Source organism: Selaginella moellendorffii, unplaced genomic scaffold (assembly GCF_000143415.4).
Source record: "Selaginella moellendorffii unplaced genomic scaffold, v1.0 SELMOscaffold_157, whole genome shotgun sequence".
NCBI classification, from domain to species: Eukaryota; Viridiplantae; Streptophyta; class Lycopodiopsida; order Selaginellales; family Selaginellaceae; genus Selaginella; species Selaginella moellendorffii.
This window is the reverse complement of record NW_003314418.1, coordinates 117,851-128,271: the sequence shown is the minus strand read 5'-3', so window position 1 is coordinate 128,271 and position 10,421 is coordinate 117,851.

The window sequence follows — 10,421 nt, the reverse complement described above, 5'->3', positions numbered from 1 at the left end:
ACCCCAAGCCTCCCTTAGTATCAGGAGTTAGTCTCTAGGACAAGCTCGAAACTTACAAATATGGAATGGTGCTAGATTGCAAATTTGGACACAGGACGAATACCATCGTGTTCAGGCCAATCTCTACATTCTGTAGATATGCCAAATGAGCAAATCTAGACACTTTCCATAAATAGTATTTGAGACCAAAATGAGACTAACACAAAGAGCATGATAGCGAGGGTGTTTGGCAAACACGGTAAGCTATTATTTAGCGAATATTGAGGGACCAAGCTCAATATCGTAGGGGTTCCTAACATTAGTAAGTGCAAGTCAACAACATGAGTTTCTTGTCACCATGTCAAGTATGCTTGACTAAATGACAATGTAGGATTCCTTCCTTAGTGCCCTTCCGGTTGAAGTGCACATGTGATGACCAGTTTCTCAACTAGCTTAGGTGGAGACTAATAAAGGATCCAGCAATACCGACCTCCTGCCATTGTGGCAGTAAAGAAAGAATATCCGAAAGGACTAGCTGACAGGTAACTTTTGATACCCGAAGTCACATTCACGACACTCTCCCCCCCTAGGGAAGATCGACATCCTCGTCAATGCATACTCAAGTCTAGAATACTCCCAAGGAAACAACTCTAGAAAAACTCACACTTTGTGAGAAATGCACCAACTTAAATGAGTTAGGGGTAACCTCTGTGTCTAACGTGGATGTGCTACCAGCTCAGACACTTTTCGGCCGTCACCGACAAGGAAATGACCAACGGAGTTAGCCACCCTTGCTACTCTAGGTGTCACCCAGCTTACAAAAGTGTGATACGCCCCTTCCCACAGGGACATAGAAAGAGAAGTCAGAGGCCCCAACTCTCTTGAACAAAGAAACTAAACCTGTCGGTAAGGTTTAGATAGACTACTGTAAACAGGTAGTTAGAGTTGTTTACACGGTTATACCCTTTTAACGGAATAAGGAACATCGATAGAGAGGCGGGTTATGTGACCAATCGATAGTAGCTACCCCATGACCAAAGATTTCACCATGCACATGAAGTGCTAAAGCTAGTCTACCTATACTGGCCCAAACTCAAAGATCAATAGATGGATAATATCAAAGTCAGAGACAATGATATTTGAGAGACTTAATTATCAGTGAATAAATCTTAGATTAGAACACAAAAGTATTCCAAGTAAGTTATCATCCGATAAACCAATATTATAGTATAGGAACCACCAAGATCATCATATGTTTGGAAACATAGAATTCACCATCCAACAAAATTCAATAGCCAATGTATCATCAAGAAAACTCAATGAGAAAACTAAACTACTAAAGATTATAGATAGCATGCTAAACAACTTACGAAAGATAACTCAAAGAACACAAAATATCATTGACTGGCAAGTAGAATACTCGCAAATGTATCACTCAAAGGAAATAATATTCAAATCTATCAAAACTAACTTGAGCAACAATCAACAGAATAGAATGAATGTGGTAAGACCAACAAACACTTATTCATGTCAACTATCGCAATAAGCCAATTTGAATATATCCCAACAAACAATACCAAGGAATTCAAGTTGCCTAAGCAAGTGTCAGCAACATCTTATTGATGTCTCAAACCCAAGAGACCAAGCCAGAGCAAACCACAAAGGATATGTGGTATTGCAAAAAGCCATAAGCGATAAAAGAGAATAAGTAACTATCATAAAAGAACATCAATCATCCTATCAATAAAGAGATGCATAATCACTGTCGAAGAAAGAATCTACCATCCCAAAGAACAGCGAATCATTCTACATCAACAACAATCAAGCAAAACCTTTTGATAAGGATAATCAACTATTTTAAATGATAGTTAATTATCACCAATGATTGCTAAATGCAAAAGCCAACTTCAACATTGAAACTAATAAAACAACTACAGACCAACCTATTTGCCACTTATAGCAAACCCAGAGAAGTTTGCCTTTACCCATGGTACATGGAAAAACTCATGGAACCACTGATAGGCAAACATTAATCCTGCCAACTCAAAGTATAACCTTGAGTTGCTAATGTGCCTCACTGACGAGCCTAAGTTCAAACTCGTGCAACTGGACAATTCAATCCCTCTTATGAGCCCACAAGCAAGCTCACATATTATGATAAAAATGGTAACCAAAATCCATACCCAAGGAACAATTGCGAAGTCTTTGCACCCAAACGTGTACCCACTCGGATCATTGTTTTCATCTCTGTGTATGCAACGAAACTAGTTGCCCAATCTCATTATATAGTACTCACTGAGACTCATCCTCTGATACCAAATGTAGCGCAAGTGGTTTTTACCCTTTATCCTATGGTGATTTACCATAGGATAACACCACGAAGCGGAACCTAAACCCTCTTTATGCCACGTAACACATGCCTTTCTCATCACCATGTCAAATATGCTTGACTAAATGATAACGTAGGATTTCCTTCCTTAGTGCCCTTCCGGTCTAAGTGCACATGTGATGACCAGTTTCTCAACTAGCTTAGGTGGAGACTAATAAAGGATCCAGCAATACTGACCTCCTGCCGTCGTGGTAGTAAGGAAAGAATATCCAAAAGAACTAGTAGATAGGTAACTTTTGATACCCGAAGTCACATTTGTGACACATTGGGACACTAGTTACTCTAGGATTGTTCTAAGTTGCTCTGGGCTCCTGTCCCTTCGCTCCTTGGGTTGTATGCTTAGGAGTTGCTCTGTGGACTGGTTCCGTCACTCCTTGGCTCCATACTTGGGAGTTTGACACTATTCCTTCGTTCAGTGGCTTAAGGCTCTGAAACTCAGGTTCCACACCACTGTCCTTTGGACATGTGGTATGTGACATGTGGCATATGGAGGGTTTAGGTTCTACTTCGTGGTTATGCTATGGGAAGTCACTATAGAATAAAGGGTCAAAACCACATGCGCTACATTTGGTATCAGAGAAAGAGTCTTAGTGAGTAGTATTCAATGAGATTGGGCAACTAATCTCGTTGCATACACAGAGATGAAAACGATAATCCGAGTAAGTACACATTTGGGTGCTAAAATTGATTTCGCATTGGTTCCTTGGTTATGGATTTTGGTTACCTTTTTATACAATATCATGTGAGCTTGCTCTTGGGCTCATAGGATAGACTGAGTTGTTCCGTTTGCATGAGTTTGTGCTTGGGCTTGTGAGTGAAGCACATTAGCAACTCGAGGTTATGCTTTGAGTTGGCAAGATTAATGTTAGCCTATCAGTGGTTCCATGAGTTATTCCATGTACCATAGGTGAAAGTAAACCTTCCCTGGGTTTGCTATGAGTGGCAAATAGGCTGGTCCATAGTTGTTTAGCACGGCATTAGTGGATCCTTCCTAGGTATGATTACAAGTGGATCAACCAAGATTATAGGGATTAGTCTATTGGTTCAGGTAATACTTACTGTGCTTTTTCATAAAATTTTCTTGGATTAGACTGAAGGCAGTGCAAAAGCAAGCTTGAGGTTTGGTCAAAGTAGAAACCGAAAAGAAAGTCGTCAAGGACGAAAGATCAAACACGTAAATCATTTTCTCCTCTTGGAGAAATGATTTGCAATGAAGTGCAACTCATTGCTTGTGTTTACATCATGCAATCAAGAGTCCCTACCTTGATGCATGTTGGAAATGACGGTCTTGTAAGTGGTGAGTCATGGGATGGATAGCGGTGAAGCATTAAGCCATTTTGTCTAGGCTTGCTATTGAAGACTTATGTTACAATGCTTAATTCTTTTCCGAGGAACCTTGTTATTGCTCCTTGAGTAGCTTGGTGTTGGATTAGTTTTAAGTTTGGTTGGAAAGGGAGTGGCATGAGTTTGTTCGTGTTGTGAATAAAAGTTAGTGGTGTTGAGTGTTGTAAGTCTCTATTGGTGGGGTGTGGCATTTATGTTGCATTTTGTCGAGTCGAGTTAACACTTGATACTTATGTAAACCTTTGTAGTAGTGACATTGGCATTGCTTGTGGTGTTGCTTGATTAATGATTAAGTCATTGTGATTTTATGTCATATCCATGTGATAATGAGCAATATGTTTACAAAGTTGCTTGGTTAAATGATGATCAACCCCAAAGTGGTTGATGGAAAAGTTAGTCTACTTACATATAGTAGCATTATAGTAGCTTTGACTGCATTCTCGATGGTGGTCCATTATGTTAAGCTTGAGTTGGTATGTTGTTTCCTTGAGGGTTTGCCCATAAGGTGTTGGAAAATGGGTTATAGCATTCATTTGCTATAGCTTGTTGGTTAATCCGTTAGCACTTGGAATAGATTGTTGAATGGAGAAGGTGTGTAGTTGAGGCATTGACATCGTTAACACTTGTGTTAGTGGAAGTGGCATTGTTAATTTAAGTAATGAAGATTTTCCTTAAAACTTGATTTTCCATGTCATTTTTCTTATTAATGTTTTGGCTTCACATTGGATCTTGAAGGTGGTTGAAGAAGAGTGTTAGTGCGATGTGGATATTTGAAGATATAGTCTTCATGATCAAGCTTTAAATGTTCATTTTGCATTTATGGATCTCGGTGTTAAATGTTGGAAATGTGGGCAAAAGATATTCGAGGCTTAAGTATACTATGGGTCATAAAAATTGGTGTTGAGGTGAACTTATGTAAAATTGTAGGTAAGAAGAAGTTGGTTGAGTCTTGAAAATTTGCATTTCTGGATTGAGAGTCATTCTTTCTTTAGGATGGAAAATTTTCCCCAAATTTTTTTAAACTTTTCCAATGGCTGATCTATTGATCACTTTGTTCGAAAACCATTCTATTTTTGTAAGCTAATACAAACTAGTGAAGGGGTTGGAATTGACTTTAGATGGTTTAGACCTTAGTAGGTAGTTTATATGATGTGCCCAAAAGGGATCCTGACTTTAGGGGCTAAAGCAATTGAGTGGGATAGAGTCTGGAGTTGGTGTAAAAAATTGGCCATTGCGCTTTTCTAAGAAGGGTGACCTTTGTGCCTTTCTTCTATAGTATTATGTTTGGTTGTAGGTTGCACTTTGCATTTCGTTATACTCTATGAGAATAGTGAACTCTCACTAATCTTACCTTGGCTTGGTAGCCCTATCCCTTGGTTAAAGATAGTGATATTCAACTTAGTTGTTTGAGGTTGAGATGTTGGTACCTGTATTATAGCTTTGTCTATGAGGAGGTTGTGTATCAATATGAGTCCATCTCATGGTTTTCACTTTAGTTTTGACTAAATGTTGATCACACATAGCTAGCCTCTTCAAGGCATGCTTAGAGCTATTGGCTAAACAAGTTGGTGAACTTATTGCGACTGAGTTGGATTCGAGTGATCATTTAGTTTGTGCTTGTTCATGAACCAATATCTCATATCTGGGGTATTACATTCATATTGGACAAGTATATGACTTGATGGCATAAGTTTAGTGTTGGGTCTTGTGAAGGCAAGTTGAAACAATGATTGTTAGTTGCTTGCGACTAGTGATTGCTTGTAAACTTTGTCGAAGACTGTTGAAACTTGCTTCACTCAATAAAGATTTATCAGTGATGAGTTTGCTTTACCAGAATGGTGTTGTGGAGGATCGTGTCGTTAGACTTACATGGGTTTTCCATGTTGGCATGTCAAGTCTCCCTCTATTGATATCATTTAGTTATGTTTAGTCCATAGTGTTAGATTTCATTGAGTCTTGGATGTGGTGATTCATTCCTTGATGAAGTGTTATTTGTAACTGAGTTTTGCTGGAGGATTAATCTCGGATACTGACTAAGGTATCTTTGACTTTGGTTAGCTTAAATGCTAGAGAGCTTTGAGTGGTGATTCACTCGTGCTTTCTTCTAGCTTTGTTGTTGATGGCATTGAAGTGATGCTTTGTCATTGACATTATTGATGTTAAGATTTGAGTGAAATGAAATGTCTCTTCAAAAGGCTTGATATTGAGTTTCATTAGTCTTGATGAAGATAGTGTTGATGATTTGCATATAGTTTCATGTTATTGGCATTCGTGCATTTGCTAGTTAGCAACTGTATTAATGTTCAAATGAACTGAGTGGCAAGTTTAAGTTAATTATGTTCTAGATGAGATTATTTAGTAGGGGTTGAACTTTGAGCTTTTCCTTGAAAAGTGATTTAGTCGTGGATTATGGTATCTTTATAAAAAGAAGAGTTAGTGATCAATATTGAAGTGATTGAATCCTTGTTGGATTTCAATTAAGATATATTGATCATTGATAATTTTTCTTGTATTTATTATGAAGTGAGTTACGTCTTGCTATAAATGGATTTATGGAGGATTGTTTCATGATCACTTGTTGAGCATAACTTCATTGTGTTTGGCTTTTGGATTGATGCAGACATGCTCTTCATTAGCTTTGGCATTATGAAGTTTAGCTTATAGAAGTGTTAAAGAGGATATTGTGGGTTGTACCATGATTTCATTTTTAGCATTGAAGTTGGTTCATGCAAGATTTGTGATCATTATTAAGCAAGACTTGGCTATAAACTTTTTTAAGCTTTTGGTTCTTTGAGTTTTATACTCATTGCTTTATTTGTTAGAAGTTGTTGCGGAAGGCATTTTGGCTTGTTAGTTTCAATATTGAAGTTAATTTTTGCATCTAGCAATCATTGGTGATGATTGACTATCATTTAGGATAGTTCATTATCCTGGTTTTGCTTGATTATTGTTGATATAGAATGATCCACTGTTCTTCGGGATGGTAGATTCTTTTTTCGACGATGATTATGCATATCTTCATTGATAGGATGATTGGTGTTCTTTCATGATAGTTAGTTGTTCTCTTTGATGGTTTATGGCTTTTCACAATACCACATGTTCTTTGTGGTTTGCCTTGGATTGGTCTTTTGGGTTTGAAACATTAGTAGGACATTGTTAACACTTGTTTAAACAACTCTAGTTCCTTTGTATTATTGATCAGGATTTAGTCAAATTAGCTGGTGCGATAGTTAGCATGAATGAGTGTTTGTTGGTTTTCCCACATTCATTCTGTTTTATTGATTATTGCTCGAGTTAGTTCTGATAGATTAGGATGTTATTTCCTTCGGGTGATACATTCGTGAGCATTGTGCTTGTCGGTTCATGATACTTTGTGTTCTTTCAATTATCTTTTGTAAGTTGTTTAGCATGCTATCTACAATATTTGATAGTTAAATTTTATCATTAAGTTTCCTTGATGATACACTGATTATTGAATTTTTTTAGATAGTAAATCCTATGTTTTCCAACTATAGTGCTCTTGGTGGTTTCTATCCTATAATACTAGTTTATCAGATGATAAATTACTTAGAATACTTTTATGTTCTAATCTAAGATATACTCACTGATAATTAAGTTTCTAAGCTATCATTGTCTATAACTTTGATATTGTCCATCTATTAATCTTTGAGTTTGGGTCAGTATAAGCAGATTGGCTTCGGCACTTCATGTGCATGGTGAAATCTTTAGTCATGGGGTAGCTATTGACGACTGGTCACATCACCCGCCTCTCTGTCGATGTTCTTTATTCCGTTAAAAGGGCGTGACCGTGTAAACAACTATAACTGCCTGTTTATAGTAGTCTATCTAAACCTTACTGACGAGTTTGGTTTCTTTGTTCATGAGGGTTGGTGCCTCTAGCTTCTCTCTCTATGTTCTTGCAGGCAAGGGCGTATCACACTTTTGTAAGCTGGGTGACACCTAGAGTAGCAAGGGTGGCTAACTCCATTGGTCATTTCTTTGTCGGCGATGACCGAAAGGTGTCTGAGCTGGTAGTGCATCCGTGTTAGGCAAAGAGGTTGCCTCTTAACTCATTTAAGTTGGTGCATTTCTCACATAGTGTGATCACCATGAACTTTTTCTGGAGTTGTTTCTTTTGCGGTGGTCTAAATTCGAATATGCATCGACGAGGACGTCGATCTTCCCTAGGGGGGGAGAGTGTCGCAAATGTGACTTCGGGTATCGAATGTTACCTGTCAGATAGTCCTTACGAACACTCTTTCCTTATTGCCACGATAGTAGGAGGTTGGTATTGCTGGACCCTTTATTAGTCCCTCTTGTTCAAGTGTTAGTAAACTGGACTTTGCATATGTACTTGGCCAGATGAGCATAAGGACAGAATTTCTTAAGTGTCTATTTAGCCAAGCATACTTGGCCTGGCTTTTTAGTTCTCTTTTGCTTTGTTTTGCATTGGCTTGACAAAAACCCTCATATATTGAGACTAGTCCCTCAATATTGCTAAATGATAGTTTACTGTGTCTACCAGATACCCTCGCTATCATGCCCTTTGTGTTAGTCTCATTTTGGTCCTAAATGCTATTTATGGAAAGTGTCTAGATTTGCTCATTTGGCATATCTACGGAATGTAGAGATTGTTCTGAACACAATGGTGTTTGTCTCATGTCCAAATTCGCAATCTAGAGACATTCCATATTTAATAAGTTTCAAGTTTGTCCCAGAGATTAACTCCTGATACTAAGGGAGGCTTGGGGTGAAAGCCCAAAGCATATGTTCCTCAAGGGGGGGGGGGGGGGGGGGGGGGGATATGGGGGTTCTAAATGTATAGTAGGGATAGTGGGTAGGTTGGGCATGGCAGACCAACCTGAGGTATAGTTTAGCTCCCGCTTATGTGTCTGTCTTTGTTCTACGTCCAGCTTATGTCGAACCTTAAGTTCCATTCCATGCCAACTGGTGGAGTACCCATATCCTCATGTTAGGCCACCGATATGCCGAAATAGCACTAGACTCCATTTGGCTCCATTTTGCGTGTTAGTCCTGGCATTGGGATGCTTTTTGCTCTAGGACTGATTTAAGTCGTTCCCTGCTCCTGTCCCTTCACTCCTTGGGCTATATGCTCGGGAGTCATTCTGTGCTCCAGTGCTATTGCTTTTTGGCTCCATGCTTGGGAGTTTGGCACCATTCCTTCGTTCAATGGCCCAAGGCCCTGAAACTCGAGTTCCACACCACTGTCCTTTGGACACGTGGCATATGGAGGGTTTAGGTTCCACTTTGTGGTTATCCTATGGTAAATCACTATAGGATAAAAAGTTAAAACCACATGCACTACACTTATAAATCTTTATTCTTTTGTTTTGAGATTTCTAGGCATGCACTCTCATGCCTATACACAAGTATGGGATGACTCTCTTGTAAATACACTACACTATCATATAATCTCACGCCAAGCAATACTAAAGTACAAATGTATATTCTTTATAATAATGGAAACCATATGTTTTGAGGAAAGAAAAACTTACCATGGCCATAAACAAACCAAAACAGTGTGGGAGAGATTTGTGCTTATGATGTGCTAGAGAGGAAGCAAAAATGCCTCCTAAGATGTGATCCATGAACCAGTAGTGGCGACCTTAGAGAACCCAAATAATAAAACCTAAGAAAAAACCATAAGGCTAAGAGGGGGAAAATTTGAAATGCAAGCTTGACAAAGAATTTGAAATGCAAGGGTGGTGTTATGATACTAATAGCTTGTATCAGTTTTGTTTGAATTTAGGCAGGATTATTAAATAATGTAGTACAGATATTTAATGTTGTCATATAGTTCAAGAAGAGACTCCATAAAAATGTTTTTCAAAAAATGAGATAACTAGAATTTTTTAGTATTTATTGAAAATTTGTTTACAAGATTATATAATGAGAATCATGGCTTGAAATTTATTATTGAAGAGTATATGCTGCATATGTTGTAGTTTATTACTCTATTTTATTCTATTTATATTCTATGTTATATTTTACTGTTTTTATTTTAAATTTTAATTTTTTATAGAATTTAATTCCTGAATTATATTGTTTGATCCATTTTATTTATCTTGCTTCCTTGCTTCGCTTGTGGGCTCCAAAGAATCACCCCAGCCAAACCAAATTCCTCCTTCCACGACTACTACTTTGCTACACTGCTCTACCAAAATCCACCCAGCAACAGTCACTACTACTTACTTGTGGAGTGTGATTTACAATTCCACCTCTTGCAAGTGGCAAACACTCCGGAGGAACTGGCAGCTTCGAATCCCACTGTGCCGGACTGTTGATGGTGGTGCCGATGAATCGAACTTTCCTGGTGTTGGTTTTGCTGCTGCTGCTCGACCATCACTGGTGGAGTGACTTCCAGAGCTGGAGGTGGCAGCAACGAGACGGTCGACAGTGCTGCTGGATAGTGATTCGAATAGAAAATTGCTGGTGAAGAGCTGCTCGAGAGATGATCAGGCATTGGCCCCGGATTGTTTCTCATATCCTGTACAACCGGCTGAGCGAATGCTCCATTCCCGTTTGAGAATGCAGTGTCAGAGACAAAGGCTGGTGCTGAGGAAGGATCCACCGAATGGTTGCTGTTGATATCTGGAGCAGCGGCAGCAGCAGCCGCAGGCACGAAAAATCTCGCTGGAGCCAAAGGCTTTGCGCTTGCCTTTGGCACCACGCCAAACAGTGGAGGAGA